The 20138-nt window shown below is 38.4% G+C and overlaps 1 protein-coding gene across 6 annotated transcripts in view; it reads right to left on the reverse strand.

Moving 5' to 3' along the window:
• CHST9 (carbohydrate sulfotransferase 9) overlaps positions 1-20138 on the reverse strand; it is an 86813-nt gene that overhangs the window by 26620 nt on the left and 40055 nt on the right. The window contains exon 1 of one of the 6 annotated variants that reach the window (XM_064703498.1): positions 3768-3833. The exons of 3 other annotated variants lie outside the window; for them this stretch is intronic. The gene's annotated coding sequence lies outside the window, so the exon portion shown is untranslated. Of the gene's footprint in view, positions 1-3255; positions 3390-3767; positions 3834-20138 lie in introns of those variants that run through there. 2 more of the 6 variants (XM_064703495.1, XM_064703499.1) reach the window with 2 other exon arrangements.

Consider the following 20138-nt stretch of genomic DNA (forward strand, 5'->3'; position numbering starts at 1 on the left):
TCCTTTGCACCAAGTGATTCAACATGGTTTTCTATGACTGAAAGAACCACCTTGTTTATTCTTCCCTAGTGAACTGCATTCTTTTCCAGTTAATTCTGCAAGCCTGACATGAATCAGCATGAGAATTACTGACCAAGTAAGCTTCAGCAAGTACTAAGAGATGCAATCCCATAATATGGTGACTTTATTCACATGTACATTACTGATTTCTAATGAAGTGAACACTCAGAATGAAACATTTCTCTTTTCTTCTGATAGGAGAACACAGTCAATATTGTATGTGACTACCAACTTGGCAATGACTTCTTGCTAACTGCAGGGACAAGGTCTTCACTTATGTCCACAGACTAAGGGAAAAAGGCATATTTCTGTTTAGCTTATTATTAATATTTAGTTCTAATGGACATAATACTTTATATGAAATCTGATTAAAGAATGTGAAAAGAAACACAAATGAAATGTGGAAAAATTATCTTCAAATTAGAAGTTATTTTGGACTAAAGCTACACAAATTGTGATTGCTTAAATATTTAGTGAAGGGTAAAAAGCAGTTTGAGAGAACTGAATTTCCTGCCTTCCAAGGGATCTAAAAAGAAAATGTGATAATTGAACATCCACCCCCCACATAACTTTTGGGCATCACTAACATACTGACCTATTGCTATAATTAAAGTAATTTGTACACTGTGGTTTGTTTATAATATAAAGGCTAGGTCCAAATGTTGCAAGCATGTGAGATGCAAATCTTCAGCAAAATTACTTTTACGTATTGATGTTGCTAGCGGGGGGGGGGGGGGGTGTGAAAGAAATGTTTAATATTTTTAAATTGCTGGTTAATTAGATGTACAGTCAGAGACTCTGGAAGAACAGAGATGCAAATGGCTCAGAGCTTCATATTTCTTCTCTTCATACAAGCATATCAGTATGTTCCTACTTTCAGTACTTTTTGTCCCATGGATTACAGATAAATAGCTCTCAGAATCACATTAAAACAGAAACACCACTGGTTGCAACTGTATAGAACCAAGCTTAGGTTAAACATAGTAACAAATTATTGTAGTAATGGAAGCTAGGCTCATCAATCACAGGAGAAAGCAAGACAGAAAAAAATTATAAAAAATCCCTTTATCTTTAATTATAATTTCTGAGAAGAGATTAGACCAATTCTACAAATCCAGTGTGACCACTATTTTTTTGCTGGAAAACTTATGCCATCATGCAGCTACCTACACACACTCAAGATCCAAATAATCTTAGCTAAAAATACCCCTTTATAGAAGCTACAGACAAGCAATGTTTCTTCAGGTTTGCTTTTATGATTGATTTGAGCTTCCCCATGCCCAGCCCTTGCTGCAGCTGAAGGGATGTGCTTTCCTCCTTGCATGTGCTGGCCACCAGTGCAACTGCACTGTGGGGTCAAGACACATCACAGTCCTGACTCAGCTAAAAATTCTCATATTGCCTCAACCATATGAGCTCAGAGCAGCCACATCAGCTGTGCAGATCAAGACACCTGGCTGGGCAATGAGAAGTCCCCATCTGGGAAGCTCATGTGTAGATCAGCATAAACCTATAGTTCCGTATCCTCAGAGTCCTTATCTGCCCAGCTGCTTCAGATCCCTGAGCATCAGAACACCCAGGTTTGTAACAAATGAGTGAATAGTTCAGATGCACAATAATAACAACTCACTTGACAACCAGCTATTTTCTTTTAGGGCATGCATTGTTTGGCACTCTTTCTTTCTTTTTTTTTTTTTTAATTTTTAAAATATTCAGATACATCATCTATTTGGCTTCCCAAAAGGTATTTGAGAATATCTCTCACAAGATTTCTTAAGGAAACTTAGCAGGCAGTGAACTAGAGTGAACACCTTTGCACAGTTTTGGAAAAGCAACTGTTGAAAAGAAAGGAAACGGCATAGGAATATGAGAGAGGACAGTCAGTTTCACTGTGGAAGAAAATCCCCAGTGGAGTCCTGCTGCCTCATGTTGAGGATATCGATGTAGGATATCCTCATGATGATATTGATCAGCCCATTCTGAAGTCACCTGAGAAAGGGAACAAACAGGAAAGACACAATGTTTGTGGATGACAATAAGTTATTTGGGGCAGAAATGATGGAGGCTAAAGAACTTTCTAAGAGAGTAGGTTCATAATAAAATGACATTTGAAGTGAAATTCATACAAAATGATGCTAGAAATCTTTTAGGGGAAATCTTAATTTAGACTCAGAAGTAGTGGACTCTGAAGTGAGTTACAAGCACACTGCTACCCAGGAATGAGATCTTGGGGTGGTAAAACTTCTTTGTAAATGTCATCTTCCTGCTCACCAGCAGAGAAAGCAAATTGAACACCAGAGAAAAACTAAAAGGCAACTATTGTGCTTCTGCGTATTCACACACTTGCATCTTAAATATTATTTGCAATTCTGATCCTTCCACTCTTGTAACAGAGCTGAAGAAGAAGTAAAGAGGGTGGACTGAAAGTATAACTGGCTTACAAGGAGCAACAACTACGAAACCTGGCAAAGCAATGATCCAGAGGAGATATGATAGGGATCTGTAAAATCATGAGTGACATGGAAAGGGTGAATCACAACTGACTGTTTGCTGTCCATTGTAACACAAGGCTGGGGGCATCAGATGAAGCAGGCAGATGGCAGGTGGAAAACAAACATGAGGAAGCAGCTCTCCATGCAACTGAGAAAGGAAACTCAGGAACTCTTTGCCAGGGGATGTTACAGATGCTAAAACTTTACATGGATTCAGGGGACAACTGAACAAGCTCAGAGACAGGAAATCCTTCTGGGGCTGATAAGCAAACAAAAACCACCTCTGGCACAGGAAGTTTCTGAAACACAAACTGCTGGAGTTTGAGAAAGAAACGTGAGAAGGTTTCACTTTGCTGCTAGGATATTGAGCAAGACAGAGCTCTGGTCTCAGGCAGTGTTGCTGCTGTGTGCATGTCTAACAATGCAAGAAAGTTAAAAAAAGAAAAACACTGATTTAAAATACTTCAGAGTCTGGACACCTTCAATAACAACATGCACCACCTGCACGTACTGTTGACCATTCCTGTTGAGTCTCCAACCACAGGAGACTGACCAGCACTTAAATAAATTTCCAAGAAATAGGAGGAACAGACTCACTGAATATTAAAAGCACTAGACTGTGTGTAATGAAAAAGAAACAAACACAATGATTTCAGTGACTTCCAATGTCACCTGGAAAGTTTACTGTGAGCAAGAGACTGACCTGCAGTATCCTAAGGTAGATGCTAACACCAGACCATTCTGTTGTGCCACAGGCTGGAAGCACAAAGGGTTTAGAAGGCATTACAGGACATTTTTACCACCTATCAATTTTCTGGTTTACTGGTTCTGCTTCCTTGGAACTACACAAAAATCACTAGAGAAAAACAAATGAGCCTTTTTGAGAAGTGAGCTGAGTTTTGTTCATAAGCCAGATATTAATTTAAAGAATACAAACAGCCCAACAGCCATTAAAATGAACTCTTAAGCACTATTTCTAATTATACTGCATTGATTAAAGACAATTATATTTTAATTAAGCTTTGTTCATACCATCATCCTCCTATGTTTTTTCTCTGTCTAGAGGAGAAATTAATCTCTTTTTCTAGAGATTCATTTTCATGGCAAATAATGCTTATCACTTCATTTATTTAAAAAACAGAAAACAAAATCTGTGCAAGACATGAATTGTCTAGGCTGCGTTAGACAAAATCAGCTGTCTGCTTCAAAGTGTACCTGCATGGAGAAGCCCAGTCAATGCCTGCTCTCTTCTCATGGCTGGTTTTTAAGTCCTACCAAGAGGCTCAATTTTAGCATTCTAAGCTGCTACACCTGCAGTTGCTGAGTTATATTAACAGATTGTGTGAGTGCTCCCAGTCTATTTCCATGGAAAATCAGCTTACCTACAATCTGGGATGAGGAGCAGCCTTGTGGTCTGCCTCCATAGCGTTGGGCTATGGAGAAGAGATCCTGAATGTTAGCACCTACTGCCCTCTGCCTGCTCCACGTAAAAAGCTTAGGCAGCAAAACTAGAGAAAACTTCCCTTTCCAATTTTTTAAATACTTGCTATTACCACTCTGATTGGAACTGGTTTCTTTTGATTACAAGAGTAGGAAGTGTTATTCTCCTCTGCCTTACAGTCTAGATAGGGACTGCCATTACAAAATGTGCAGATATATACTTCATGCATAATTTTATCCTGTTTTCATAAAACGCAATTTTAAATTTCTCTTAGCATTCAGTGGGATCATGAATTCAGAGGTTCACCATATCTTTCCAGGAAATGTGGTGGGAGGTGTACTGCAGTGAAGTTCATCATGACAGACAGAGAAAAAAGAAGTCCAGGTTGTAAATCCTTGCCCTGCAATACGATCCATGTAGTGAAACACTTATACAGGCCATCTGAGCACCTGGCACACACTACAGAGGGGCAGACCTTGGTGCCTACACAGACAAGACTGCACCATCAAGGACAAAGTTCCTATAAGCCATAGCAGACAGCCAGCACCATGAATGGGGACCCAGAAAAAGTCTGTCTCAATGGTTTTGACCTTGTATTCAGCTTAAGCGATAATCCACAGTTATTGACTCTGACTTGAACTTTAAATTCTCAGTTCTGCCCAAAGAGCATTGCTTGAAATTCCTTAGATATAGAAAATCAACAGGAAATCTATTCCCTTGGGTTTTGCTAGAGGGCACACTAACCTCTGGACTTTTAAACTTTTTCTCTGACCTCGAGAATAGAAAATATTTCCATGTCCATTTGTGGAGGGACAGAAGCCATGCAAATGGCATTCAGAGAGTCAGACCTGGTGTCAAGTCCATGAGTGCAAAGGCAGTGCTGCAGCCCTGGGTACACATGTCCACTGATAATGAGCTAGAATTCTGAACAGAAGGGACACAGGAAATCCTGGCAAGCTGTTACAATTCTATTATGCCACTTGCATGTCTTCCAAAATGCACCACAGTAGCATTCCCTCCATCTAGGGCAAGGGATATAGGAAAATACAAAAGGCAATTTATATATGCAGCTACTTGAACATGTGTTTTCAAAACTCTTTAAATTTCCAAGTTTAAATTTCCAGCAAAGGCTTAATCTGATGAAGTTTGGCTTAGAAATAAAACAAACCATGTGCTTCCCCTGTATTTGGTCCTTGTCACTGCTTCTGCTTCTCACAAGCTCTATCAACAATGGTCTGGCAGTTACCATCCCTTCCCATTCACAGACTCATTCACACCTGGAATACTCACCCCTGGTTCCACCCACTCACAACAGCTGATTATTTTGATAATTAACCTGTCAGACTGCCCAGACAGCTAAAAAACCCCAAGTAACACTGGACCAAGGCCTTCTATGGGAGGCTTTGGTCAGAAGCCGAGGACAGAGCTGACAGACATGCCATGACTGCATGCCATGCTTGCTGAAAGCATGTGTAAATTAATACTGGGCATTCTGCATACCTCAGCACTAAGCTGGCCTGGTAGATGCAGTCCCTGAGTACCTTCTTTCTCTCTGTGATTGGCAGTAACAGCCAGCAAAAAAATAAAGCAAACCCCACCCTCTTGGGACACCCCCTGGGGCATCAGCTCTCCAGCCCACTGGAATTGCTTATCCATCAGAGAAAAAAGGTCCCATGGCAAACTACCACAGCCATGGAGCCAGAAGGTAAAGGGCACAACTTCCCAGTACAAAGACAGCTTTAAAGGTGTGCCATGAGCTGCCAGTATGTCCCTAAGTGGCCAGGCTGCCAGTGAGCCTTAAGCACCCCATCAGAAATGGCTGAGGTTCGGTGTCCAGGAAAGTAAACCACCATAATAAGCTAGATGGCCTACAGTGAAGTGCCAAGTATGCTAAACCCACTTATAAAACTGCACTCTACTACCTAAAGTACTTCATGAGTGGTGTGTGTAAATGAGGGCTCTGGCTTTGTTTGTTTTCAGTAACAGGAGATTTTTCATTTGTCAATTTACAGCAGAGATTTTGATACTTGAGAACTGTGTCTGTGTTTGTGATTACACACCCCTGCTGCTAAGTATGATAATTTGTTCCACTTCAGGTTTTATTAATTAAATTAATACTAATTGAGCGACCTTTTGGCATAATTTTAGCCTGTTTTTTTGTGCTAAATCCTGTACAAAAAGCTTCCCTTTAGCTTCCCTGTCCCAGAGGAAATATTATGCTTCTGTTTATTCCCTGTCCCAGAGGAAATGTTTCACTGCAGATCACTGCCCTGATACTCTTGGGTTTACAGATATTTATGGCTATACTTGCATACTCCTAAATCAATAATAAAATCCAGCAAAATCAACAAATATTTTAGAAGATATTTTAGAGAAAGAAGCTGTTACAAAAAAAACCCAAACCCAAAACCAACCCAACCCAAAGATGGCTAATTTTATGTGACTAAGTGCCCTCTAGTGACAAAGCCCTACTCCAAATAACTTTCATAGTCACTTTCATGAGTTACACAGTTTTGCGTCTCAGTATTTGAAACATCGTGGAGTTTTTTGTTTGTTTGGTTTTTTTTTGTTTTATTTAAAGAAAATAAAGCAAAAGTGACAGGCAAAATCTATCAGTAATGATAGTAATAATAATAAAACAGTAACAACAAAAACAACAACAATAATAATAATAAAATCCACCACCAATCACTGTGTTAGTCTAAAATACACTTTATTTACTGAAACATGATGAGTATTTTCCTGCATAAAGTCAATGCTATAATTTCTATAACTCAAGGGAGACACATCGTTAGCTTTATGGCAGGTTGTTTAAATTACTCAACAGTCCTTGAACTGCTGTTGCTTCTGAGAGCCGCCTGCCACTGAGTAGTGATGCTGCAAAGTAGAAGGGAGAATTAACTCTGGGCCAGCCCAACCACCCTTGCCCTTTGCTACAAATCCCTCACCCCCCCCTGAAACCCACCCCAAATCAGTCATTCCTGCCGCAGAACAGCCCACCCACATGCTGGAGCAAACATGTCTAAAAGGCAGGCATGGAGCTTCACCTGCTCCACTATCTTCTCCAAACATGTAAGTAGGGAAGCCTGGCTTATAAATGAGCTCTTAGAAAGCAAAGAAACCCTCCAAAAGAAAAAATCCTTTTTTTTAATCCCTCAATCTTTTTAAATTTGTGAAATTAGAGAAATCATAGAAAAGATACCAATGTCTTTATTTGTACTGCTACTCCTTTAGGAGAAAGCTGAAGATTTACAATCTCTTCTTAACAAAGAAAACTATATTATTACTATTATAATATATATATAAAATACACAATATCTATTTTCTATACTATGTTATAATATATAAATTAATACATTACATACTATCACTAATGTAGCACCCCCATGCACATATATATATATATATATGTATATATATACACACACACACATCCACAATCTGATATATATATATATATATATATACCTACATCCCAATCTGATCCATGATCAGATTTTTGGATACCACTTGAAAATTATTCACTGCTCTTCTGTAAAAAGCATTTTTCCTATTTTTAAATATAATATCTTTGCTTTCTCATGTGGAGAATCTCACACTGACAATTACACTTCAGTCTGTAAAACAGCTCTCGGTCATTTTTTAAAACATCAACAATGAATAATTAATAAATAATGCAATAATAATAATGCAACGCAATAATAATAAAATAAGTAATACTGTTCTCTCCTATGCATTTTTTTTAAAAATGAAAACACTTCAATGAAAATATGCTTTTTTTGTCTTTACACTTAATGAGCATGAATTGTATTTTCTGGTTTTTCTAATGAAGTCATAACCTTACCACATTAGTTTTCTTTGCTGTACTCACTGTCTTTGCAGTAAGATAATCAATGATGTTAGCTAGAATAGCAGTTTGCCAGTTTGCTCTCAAGTTACTGTAAAACTGGGGATTTAGTCAGAAGCACTCCTATTTTCCTCTGGAACATTAAATTGAAGGCTTAAAATACAGCCTTTCAGTAAGCAGTTCCTTAGAGAAGATAAAAAACAGCTCATAAACCAAAAAAGGATGTGGCAAAAGAGACAAATTTTTCTAACGTACACAGCATAAAACGCACTGAAGTAAAATCAAATCTCCTAAGGAAATGTTGCTTCCTTAAAAACAACGAACACCAGTGCTAAGATGCTCTGAGTTGCAATTTGACCTTTTAAATTACTCTCAAAAAAGGGTACAATTTTATTGTTAGCACCTGTCCTCAAGTTTTATCACAGTAGTTACATTTCTGCCTCTTTGTCCCTATTCAACACTGCCTAATATTGGTTGAAATCAACATAAAATATCAAGGATTGTAAATGCAAATGACCCATCTACCCAATGGAAGGAATAAACTACCCTTAAGTATTTTCTCAGTCATGACAGAAACATCCAGTGCCTTCTTAAGGCTAATAAATGTAGACAAGAAACATGTTACTCTTACACTTTCATGAGACATAAAGCTCTGCAGTTCAGTGTCTGTGGAAATTTCTTCTGAACATATTAAAATGATCTTAGGGCTCTGCAGAAACCCTGCTCATAAAACAAAAAAGCTAGGATAGTTAAAATTAATACATCATAAATAAAACATGCATTTCTGTATATATTAAGTGACAGGTCTCAGAAACTCCACGACCACATACACATTCACAGAGCAGCAAAAACACATGCAATTCATTAAACCCACTCAAGTGTGCTGGTTCTTCCTGGCATTATTCATAATTGAAACATTTCAATTCTAGTTAACAAAAAAAAATCCTCTAATTTAAAAGTAAAACAAGAAAATTAGTTCTGTATTTCAGGATTACAATCCCACAGTGTCTTCAACTAGCCACATTAAGGCTTAGGGTGGTTAATTTTAAAATATTTGAGGGGTTTTATGGCTGCTTTAAAAAAAATATATATATAGAACTTATGCAGCCCAATCAAACAGAAATCTTTGCAGACACAGATCTCTTCAATATTTTTTCCAGTATGCCATATAAAGCCAGACAGGAAAACAATGAAAAGTGCCAACCTATATTTTAATGATAAAATGAAAATGTCATTCCTTAAATATGAATGCTCTTAAATAAGCATAAGGAACAGATGGGCTGCAAAAAGCAGAGTAAGAGCAGTGTATCCTGCAGGATATAGTACTGAGGTGACAGATGATAGGATGAGGGTGACAGTATCCGCCTACTTTTCCCTGTTTTAACCATAAAAGCTCCCTGCCAAGCACCTACGTGGTTAGGACACCTCATCTGGACTGCCTATACAAAAGGAGGCAAAGCACCTTAAATGAAATGGATTGGCTTGCTACAATGAAAATGAATGACTAAGAATTGGATTCTGCATCTCAGATTCAATGTTCATAAACCAGAGGTGTGATGTGAAGCTCTGAGCCCAATCCACTGTTACTCAGCATTTGGCTTTTTCTTGTTCACAGAGATGAGCAAAAAGTGCATTTTCCTACTCTAGTTCTGTTTTAATGGTTCACTAGGTCTCCATTCTGCTATCCTCAGACAAAGACCCACCCTCTCAATTTAAAAATAAAAGAAAATCAGCTGCCTGAACCTTTCCTTAAAGCCTTGTTACATTTTAGGGCCATTCCAACAAACATCACCAGCTTTTCTCCACTTTGGGAGAAGGATAATTTTTTCCCTGAAAATTTATTCTGTAACATCATTAGAGCATTACCTAAGTGGAACTGGCGGAGCCCTGGGGGAAGGGACCATGAATTACTGTTTTTTTCTTGCATTCTTCACTTGCGATCTGCTTTTGGTTACCTGCTGCAGACCAGATAGATAACTGTAGTCAGCAGAACTTTGGTCTGGCACCACACGGCCCATTAGAACTGGGCAGAAAAGAAACCTCCTTATATAAAAACAGAAAACATAAAAAATGGCTTTTCATATGAAAGCTGTTTCAGTGCAACACCAGATGCAGGAGGAAATCATCATTGTGGGTTGCAGCTGGTGAATTCCTGAAATACAAATCTGTGTTGCTTCTGTAACTTTTTTGTCAATGTATTAAAAAAAGGAAGCAAAACCCCAGCAAGTTCCTTCTGAAGATCCAATTTTTCCTAAAAGCCTGGTCTACCTTATTTATAACCTCTTTTCTGCAGATTAATGTTTTAACGAGTTGTACAGTGAGACAAAAGGGCCATACAGACTTTTGTATTTGCATATTAAAAAATTGATTTTACCTGAAAGTGGTAACACTTGACCTCATCAGTTACATGGGGCCAGAAAAGAACACGCTTTTACCATGCTGAACAGATCCTGTTTTGAACTTTTGGAAAATTAATTATTATTATTACTCCTTAATGCAGCAATATCAGTAAATCTTTACTCAGATGTCTGTAAGCCTTTTTAAGAATTTTTCATTCAAGAGAATAAACTGTTCTGAAAAACAAACCAGCTAAAATAGTTATCATGGTGCTGTTTAAATAGCTTCCACCACAAATAAAACTATGCTGACGAGTCTACACATCTGAGGTCCCTGTCTGCAAAAATCAGAGACATGTGAAAACCATTCTATTAATTTATTAGTCACACGGCATAAGAAAGGAGAAAAAAGCCTATACTCTTAAATTTGTCTCTGTCTCTTCATAAAATCATCCTCATGAATTCAAATAGGAAGAAGCAGCTTGCCACTAGAAAGCAAAGTGTCTGAGTGCCATGGCTACAACACACCAGCAAGGGGAGTAGTAACACTTTGAGAACTTCTGTCTCCAGCGACAGCCAACTTCACATAAACACGATAAAGTATAGAATATTGATGCCAGGCTGTATAGACAGTGGAAGGGATATTAATTCTACTGAAAGGCTGAGAAATTTTAAAAAAGCAACCCAAACCCCACACAGACGGTTGCAGTGCTAGAAGGTGGAAGCACACATAAAGGATCTCAGATCAGCCCCACATGCCGCTCACCAAACAACCCAAGGCAGCAAGCTAAAATAAAGCCCTCTCAAATCTGAGACTGTTATTTTAATTTAATGTATTTTTATATATATACACATACATACACAATTTGTTTTCTGTGTTTTCTCCTTTTAAACAGTAATGACTACATATTTATTTCTGTGGGAAGGAGAGACACTTTCTAGCATCCTAAGAAAATAAACAGATGGCCCTGCTGGGGTGGTAGGTAGGAGGGATGAAGTATTCTCAAGCCTCAGTTGCAGCCCTTGATAAGGAAAGTAGAATGCAGAATTCCTCAAAGCAGGCTTTTACACCTGGATTTCTTAGGCACAGATAACTGAGCCAGCACTTTCACAGAGGAGTAGATTTTATAACTGCTGGCAGGCTGACCTTTTAAATGCTTGTGCCTGCAGCACTGACACAGACTTGCCCATGGTGGTACTAAAGGCAGAGCTGGACATCCCACCACAGCTCCCACCACAGAGTGAGAAAAAGAGGGAGCACTGACAGTGCCTCTTCCCTTCATCATTCCCACTCTTCCTTTTCAATCCTGTCCCATCAAAGGTACCTCTGAACAGTGGCACTGCCCAACACAACTACAGCCCAACCACAGAGCAGTATACCACGTCTCAGACAGGGAAATGCTGTAAAAAAAGATGCAAAAGTGAGAAGAAAAACTGCTGCCTGCCCCAGGTTCTTTGCTACAGTCAAGGTTCCTGCATTCATACCTTTTCTACGGCACTGTGAGTTTTTTAGAAAGAAACAATAATCCATCTCCCTTCAAAAAGCTGCAAGTTTTTAACAACCGCTACCCAAGTAGGTAACCAAGGCATTTAATCAACTTGTAAATGCCCAAGTGTGAAGGCAACCTAAGTACTAATCATGAAATTACTATGCATGACAAAATTCAGAATAGTGTTTTGCTGTAATTGTGCATAATTTAACTCAAAAAGGCAAGAGGAGTTATATTTGGATACAGGAGAAAGAGGTCAATTTGATGAAGGGGAAAAAATGCTGTCATTTTTACTAGTCTGAGGGAGAAATCCTTCACCCAGTATAAGAATTTTAGGATGTTGCTTCTCCAATGTGATGCCATGGGGACAAGTCATCATCAAAGGAACATGTAATAGAAAAAATGGTGTTCCAGAGAGAGATTTTCAACAAAAGAAATCCACCTCTGTTACCTTAAAGCATATTTATTAACTGCAGCTTCAGCCATTGGAGGCAGATAGAGACCTGTACATTACAATCCCAGAGTACACATATAAAAATAAAATCAAAGTTTTCCTCTTTCTTATAAGAAGGACTGGACATATTAAATAAAAAAATCCAGGATGGTTTCAATAATTTCCTAATAATTTCATGACATTTCTGGACAATGGGCTCAGCAGATTTCCTAGTTTTGAGTTTGCAAGTGGATGTTGATGGGGAGAAATGCAGACCTGGTTTGGACAATTTCTTCTTTTCTTCCAAGGGACAAGATATGGGATGCAGGGTGACATCTGTCCTGGATGCACTGCTACTGACGTGGGTGAGGCTTTGGGACATACACAGAGCCTTTCAAACGCAGACACAGATGAAGGATGTGTGGACAGTGGATTCTGAAGGTCTGCCCACCCCATCAGGTCAGCCTGTGCTCCCCTGAACTTTGTTAACCGGGCACCAGCCGTGAAGGAGAATCACAAGCCTCCTGCCCCAGCACTCAAATGTTGATTTTGCCCTCCTTTTGTACCTTTCCCTTCATCAGCACCAACCCAAAACAATTACATCTAATCCCTTTACCTGGCAGAAAGCCAGCACAGAAACATTAAACAGGAGTCCAACCTCAGGAATTTTGTGACACAGAGGAGAAGGAAACCAGAGCATGAAATGCCTTTCACCACGCATGGCCCCCTGCATCAGTCTGAGCAGCCTGACCCATGCTCTCTGACACAGTCCTGAGGATATCACTCCTTGGGACAGAATTTTTGGACCAGAAGTAGAAAGAACATGAGATAATATCAGGAATAAGTGCTTTACAGGTAACCAAGTTCAAAAAGGGTACAGAGGGCACAGAAGCTATGGTAAGAAATTATCTTGATGCTAATGCAAATGATTCTAGTTTCTTCCAAAACATGCTCTTGCACTTGACCTTTAAGGCACACCTTTCCAAGGAAATACTCTTATCAAATCACAATAAAAATTCCTTTCGGTTTATTTTAAATACAAGTAAATTGCATTAGCATAAACACATCTCCATCTTAAGAGGCAGATTCTTTGATAGGTAGCTTTCAATGTACATAGACTGCAAAAACAGGAGGATGGCTTTAACAACCAGCCTCTAAACTTCCCTAGAATGCAGCTGGATTGGTAACTCTCCTAAAAGTAATAAAATGAATATATTTTTCCACTGAAGGTGTACGCCTTTGCAGCTTTTAGTGACTAAAAATATATTTTATTGATTTTGAAGACATCTGGAAAAATAAGTAATTTTTTTTTAATTTGGAAAAGGTACCAGAAACAGAATATATTTTCAAGAAACAAACATGTGTAAACACAAAGTTCTCTAGGCAGGCACGATATACACCACAGCCCTGTCTAGGATCTCATATGCATTCTATATAGACTTTCTTCATAATCTAACACAGATCAAATAATGTTCATGGGCCCACAAAAGGTTTGCTTTTTCCCTGAAAGGATGGCAACTTTAGACATTGTGTTAAGTTATTGCTGGGTCAGCCCAGCATAGACAAACCCCTATTACCCTTTGGGTGGGAACACCAGGCATGACTGGACAAAAATCTGCTGATCTTTCTTTTGGCTATTTCTATCTTCCCAGTTTTCAGTCTCTGTATCATAAACAGGTGCAGGTAATCCAGTTTTCTCTGTGTTAGTTGTCTTCTTCTTTATGTAATGAAGTCTGAAAGGATAACTTAATTTGCAAAAAGAGAAAAAATACTCAAGGCCATAAAGGAAAACAAGATGCTGCAGAGAAATGCTCTGGGATGAAGCTATAATATGAAAATGAACACAGCCATGGCTGGCCTTTCGTCTTTTCAGGATCATCCTAAGAAAGATTCTTTTTCTGAGCTCCTGGTTTGCATATATGCGCCTTATCCTCCTCCTTTCTCTTTAAAGTAGCAGAAATTTTTATCTCTAGTCCCCTTGTCATCTGCTAGACAAAAATACAGATTCAATGTCTTTGTTTATTTTTGAAAAATAGCATTATTATCAAGAATGTTGCTAATTATCAGTTACTTTGAGAGCTATGAAACACTTCTCCTACCTTTGGAAAATATTTGGGGTTTTTCAAAAACTTCTCTACTTGAAATCAGGAAGAAGCGTGTAAGATTAGGATGACTTTACAACCAAAGAGTACTTTTTACTCTTTTGACTAGCTGAATCTTCAAAATAATTTCAAAACATGTTGTCCTTTTACTTAGGCTGCAAACTCTGACAAATTCAGAATAACTAAGAAAGGATTCTTTTATTCAGAAGATGTCAAAACAATAATGTCAGCAGAGCTCTCCAAAGAAATGAATTTAAATAGAAAATTCATTTGAAATTTTCTTTCCCACACACTGTTCTGCAGTTGCACTGGATCAACACTTCCTTCTGAAGGAGAATGTTTTGTCACAAAGATCCCTGACTTGCTCTAGGGCTCTGTGCTTACTTGGATTTTAGTAACAGGACAATCATGGCCTGAAAAGATGTTTTTCTGCCATAAGTACTGTACCCTTCCTCCTTGGGGTCCAGCTGCATGTGATCCCAAGCCAAGGGCTGATACAGCACAGCTGTGCTACCTTGGGTCAGATTTCTGTGAAAACTGGAAATTTGTGAGGCAGGGATGTGAGGAAGTGGGCTAGAGCCACACAAGAAAAGGATGGGAGAGGTGTAGGCAGAGATGCAGTTATTGAGCTGAGGATGGCTGCTGCTGCAGGATTCAAGAGAAAAACACCAACATGAGGAAAGTAAAAACTACTTAGGAGAATGGAAGAAAAATACAGCATCTTGCCTGTTTCTTTCTGTTCTCTAATTTCTGGGACAAATAAGTATTCAAAAAGAAAAAGCACCAAAGAGACAACTAAACTGACTGCAGTGGAAGTTCAATTATCATCTCAAATATTAGTCTGTGTCATTTTAACTCCGTTCCCATTGCTAAAGTAGATTTTACTATATATGAATGAATAAAGCAGTATTTAGTATTATCCCCAAATAATCTTTCTGTAGAATAGTTTATTTTTGAGCTGCATGCTTCTATCTGTCAGTGGTCTAAACTGACCTGATTATTCCCATTTTATTGCATTGTTTATCCTATAGCCTCATCTCATAGCTTGGAATGAATCATGGTAAATCTGTATATCTAGTGGCTTCCTGATAAAACACATTTCCAATACTATTTTTAAGCACTTACCAGACAGTGTGGCTAGGGGCACTACGTGACAGATGCTATGGAATCACTGAGCATTTGAATATTACTATTTTAGTTTTAGAAGAAGTGTTATACATACCACATGGGCTTGTTAGTCCTTGTATTACAGCCTAAGTGATCAGGAAGTGAGTTACCACAGGAACAAGTGATCAGAGTGGGCTGGGGATACTGAAAAGCCAGGTTCTAAGTCATACCAACAGTGGTCTGCAACAAGGACATGTATTATTTATTATGCATTTATTAATTCTCCTGCTGCAGAAGACAGGTGACCTACTCTTAACTAAGCATTCACATAGCTTGTTTATAGATAACGTTTCCTCTTTTCTGAATAAACTCTTCTTTGCTTTAGCAAAGCCTGCTTCTTGCCTCATAAACTTGTCACTTCCAGACCTGGTTCAATATTAGGGAAGATGATGTACTACAGGCAAATGGGCTGATGACCACCACAAGATCCAGGTCATGAGACATTCAGATTTACCTAGGAAAGCACAGCTTGTGGTCCTGAATGAGACATGCCCCATCTGGCCAGGCTCTGCAGTGTCTTCTGCAAAGAAGGATACTTCAAAGATTTCCAGGAAATAAGGCACCTTCCTGATGAAAGGTGTAATCTGGAATCTAACACTCCTTAAGGCTGTGGACTAAAGCTAGATTTGGCTCTCCACTAACATATAAAGATATTCGATTTGCTCTCGTAGAAATATCATAAAAAAGTTTAAGAAATATGATTTCCTGCTGTTGGAGCCAAGACCAAAATGAACACAGGCAGTTCCTTTTACGTAACACCAAACTGGGAAGACTTTTTCCAAAGCTTGCTCAAGGAAACAGGCACACTGCCCACTAGCCATTGTACAACTCCACAACTCCAGCTGCTCTCAAATGGCGCCTCATTCACAATCCCCTCTAGCCTAAAAGAGGTAAAGAACCAGTCTGTGCATTATTGTATACTTCAGTTTCTTCAGAAACTATAAATACAGGACTACCTTTGCTGAACAGCATTATGAGAAACAAATTTGTTTGTTGCTGATAGTAGTAATGGTGATGGTAGCAATGGTAGTAATTTTCTCCTTAACTCCAAAGGATGCAAGGGTAAGATGTACAACAGGACTGCATCAGTTACTGTCTGCCATTGGTATGACAGTGGATGACAATGGGTTTAATATCCATCAAAAATAAAGTAAAATGTTCATGCTAATTTACTGGATTAGGCATCAAGTCGTTTGCATTACAAAGTCAAGGAACAACTGCTTCTGATGAGGCCAATGTAAATTATCACAAAACAAATAATTTCGCAGCCAAAATTGTAGAAGTGCATGGTACTACCAGATACACTTCAAATACAGCCAAGTTGCCACCGCCTGCCAGTCTTGCAAACTAATAATTTAGTTTCTTTGTGGCATCACAGTGATGCACAATCTGTATGCAATTCACATCATTTAATAATGGTATTTTTCCCTTTTTCTAAATTCAAGCTACACACAAGACTAAAGATATATTTTCACATCTGATTAATTTCATTATCATTTATGCTAAGTCTGCTCCAACTGAACCTAAAAAATGTGGAGGAAAACAGTTTTGTTTTTCTTTTAGCTTGGATTTAGATTTAAGAAGACAAGTAGCAGCAGCAGCACGAGACACATATAATGGGGCTTAATTACATCTCACACAGGCTTAATTACGAGAAGTGGCAGAAAGAACCTGCAACATTTCATCATTAGAGAAAAGTTATCAACCATGTTTCCCAAACTTTTAGTACAGAAGTGCTATTAATTGCTTACTGCCAGCACACAGAATTCGCATTTGTTATTCAGGCGGATATACATATCACAACTGCCACAAGAAATGGATAACTGAATTAGTTTGATGAATTTCGTAATAATAAACATAGCACTTCCACAAGAAGCTTAGGGAATGGAAAGGCTGCCTTTATGAGTTCTGATTTCTGCAGCAACTGGTTTGCATTTTTTTCTTCTTGTAAATTCAGGATAAAATATTGCTATTGTTATATCCTTTGATATCCTTATTTAATTCCCAATCCATAGAGAACATAGTCTATAGGCCCATGTAAGTAAAACAGTAATTTCAGAACTAGTTGAAATGCACTATTTTCATCCACAGAGGCAACTTAAAACACATTGGTTTCTGGGCACAGAAAATAAGAAGAAATTTTAAAAAGTGTATTTCCACAGCATCCCATACAACAACTTTATTAATATTTTTATTGTAAATTTTAATTTCCGTTATTTCATGACACATCAGCTGCAGTTTCATACAGTTATTTAGATACAAGTGATGACCTTGCATTGCATAGATTTAGGTGAAAAGTGCTATTAGTGATTATTGTACCATTGAATGATTCACATAGACTTTTATGTAGACCACTTGTGTTCATCTTAAGTCATGCTTTACAATAGTTTGGAGATACAAACAAGTTCAGAAAAGCTGAAACCATTATTTCAACACTTGGTGGCAATCTGTCAAAAGAACCCCAAAAGTTTTTCCAGCAATTCTGACTTCTACAAGAAAAGCATATTTCACTGAAAATAACTTGACAAAAGAATTTGTAGCAGGCGTAGTCCATTTCTGGCTGCTTTGATGGCCTTTAGTACAGGCTCACTTCTTAGACATTCTGCTGCATTTTTGTTGTCAACATCTTTGAGCAACAACACTCCAAACCTGGTTACTCAGCCTGCACTACTACCTGGTCATCAAATCTGAGCACTTCTGCCATGCTGCGGGCAGCATGTATGAAATACTGACTGCATGCTGCCATTTTCTGTTTCATCCCATGTCTACAAGAAACAAGGTGTAAACACCAGGGAATGACCCCCAAATACCTGGCTCTGATATTGGGTGTCACATCCAGTGGCCTCAAAGTCCCTTGGAAGGACAGGACCACTTGGGGTGGGAGCTGGGGGTGGAGGTACCATTTGCTACATGTAAGACACTGTTGGGCAGCTATCTGGGGTTTAGACCTGTAGAAAAGACTACAGAGACAGAAATTTCTCACACTATCTTTCTTTAAATGGCATGTTATGTTGCTTCTTTCCCCCAGTACACAATGTGATACTTCAAGCAGCAGAGCTTTGAGGAGCTTTCTTTAGGAAATCATTCCACTGCTTGAAACTCATCTTCAACAGAAAACTAAAATCCCTTTAAGTTAAAGATTCCTGAAATCCAGCTGAACACTGCTGCTACTCCTCAGTCACCCAGTTTCACTTCACCTTTCTGTGGTTGTCAGCACTAGGGCAAATTAAGTCTTTTCTCTTGAAATAATAATTTTGAAAGAAAGTGTTCTTTAACTTCACTACTTCTAAGGTCTAAGCATTTCTAATAAATATTAATTTTTTGTCTTCTGTCTGAGGTCAATCCTACTAGGTATCAATATTTTACTTATCTGCCTCATCAACAGCAGGCTGAAAAGATGCTGTAATAAAGATATTAAAGAATAAAACCTTGAGCATAAGTCCTGACCTCTGCAGAGCCTCATTAGTACAATTCACCCTGCCTCAATTCATCACCAGTCATCACTGCTCATTATTTATAGTCCTGCAACTCATCTACAGTCTGTATGATCATGTTTCTATCCAAGCCAACATGTATTAGTTATTTGTGTGTGCTTTGGCAAGATGGTATCAAAAGGTTTACTAAAATGCATGTATTATACCACTTGCCTTTCATCTGCTTATTTTGTAATCTTATCAGAAAGGCAAAAAAAGCAATCTGGCTAGATTTATCCTCTCTAAGCCTATTTGTCTTATTGCTTATGGTACCATTATTAAAGCTGAGGAAAATAATCTTCTTTACTCAACCCTGCAATGCACTTATCATTTGCCCACTTTTTATGGTTCTAATTTCACTGGCTCTTCCAGTTATAGTCACAAAACACTCTCAAAAATGGACCCTGACATGGAAAAAGAAACATGTGCACAGTAAGGATAAGGTTTGTGGAAAGAAGTAGAAACACAAATGAATTAGGAACAGAAACAGAACACAAGGTATAGCAAATTTTGATCCCAAATCTGCCTCTTCTGACCACAATAAAGTGTGTGCGCTAAAATTCAGTTCTGCAGCCAGCACTACAAATCAGCCAGCCAGAGCACTTCAGCACTCCCTTAGCTTTAACCACATGAAAAGTCCCTCTTGACTTCAGGGTCTACTCAAGGTTCACAAGCTAAGCACAAGCTTCACAGAAGGAAAAAACCAATCAGCCACAGTAAATCACAAGCCTCATTTTTCAGCTCTGAGGCCCTACATCCTGCAGATGGAGGAAGTAAGAATATAAGATATTGGTGCCACTGAGGGGCTCTGAGTTCCAAACCTGGCTTTGCACAAGGTTTGTGCTTTTTTTTTGTTATGCTGCTTGATAAGCATTCATTTGTATTCTTCATTCTCTTTATTATTTGCTATTTGGTTCCTGAGCTTTGTTTTTTCCCATTCCCTGGAGGATCTTTTGTAAGAGATTACACTCTTCTCTTGCAACTACTAAGTTGACATGCACAGACTTGTCCTCTGCTCCAGCAAATTGTAAAGATGGTTTGAGATGTTACTCAGTACACTGCAGATCAAGTAGAGGTTCTTTACTCACCAAAAAATCAAAAGTAAAGGAACGGCAAACTCTGTTTTAAATAGTCAAGTCAATTTTGTCCACAGAAACTTTGGGTGTGATAGCTAGGAACTGCATTTTTATATGCTTTTGTTTAATATGTATTTTTTTATATGTTCATTTTTCAAGTCCCATTACACACTGAGACTTACCGAGTGTCCCTGCAACATTTTTCCTTAGGTATATTTTCC

This window comes from Zonotrichia leucophrys, chromosome 2 (genome assembly GCF_028769735.1).
Source record: "Zonotrichia leucophrys gambelii isolate GWCS_2022_RI chromosome 2, RI_Zleu_2.0, whole genome shotgun sequence".
In the NCBI taxonomy this organism is placed as follows: domain Eukaryota; kingdom Metazoa; phylum Chordata; class Aves; order Passeriformes; family Passerellidae; genus Zonotrichia; species Zonotrichia leucophrys.